Consider the following 498-nt stretch of genomic DNA (forward strand, 5'->3'; position numbering starts at 1 on the left):
CAGCCAAAACTTCTTCACATTGGCTAGCCAAGCAAGACACTCGTCCACACCACCATCACCGGAAAAGGTTGGAATCTTGAGTCGATCTACCAAAGAAGGCTTACTTGGAGCGCTACCCCGTCCAGCCTCGAGTGCCTCAACACGCCCACGCATGGTATCCATCATGCCATGCATCTCGTCTTGCATCTCTTGCTGATTTTTATTAAGGGCTCGCAGCTCATGAACCACATCTTGAATGGTCCAAATCTCCGCAGCTTCGTTGACACCATCGTCGGCACCACCGTCGGCACCACCATCGATGATAGGATTCCAGCGTTCAGCTTGGTCGGCCATCGCAACCAATCCTCTGATACCAATGTTATGATCCGGCGCAAAAAGACAAAGATCTAGTTGCCCTAGACTATGCTACGCCACCTCTTGAGGTTCCTCACCACCCAACCACCCCCGAGCTACCTCAAAAGCTCCACTGCGCCGCCGCTCCACTGTGAGCCCTAGGGT

This window comes from Selaginella moellendorffii, unplaced genomic scaffold (genome assembly GCF_000143415.4).
Source record: "Selaginella moellendorffii unplaced genomic scaffold, v1.0 SELMOscaffold_132, whole genome shotgun sequence".
NCBI classification, from domain to species: Eukaryota; Viridiplantae; Streptophyta; class Lycopodiopsida; order Selaginellales; family Selaginellaceae; genus Selaginella; species Selaginella moellendorffii.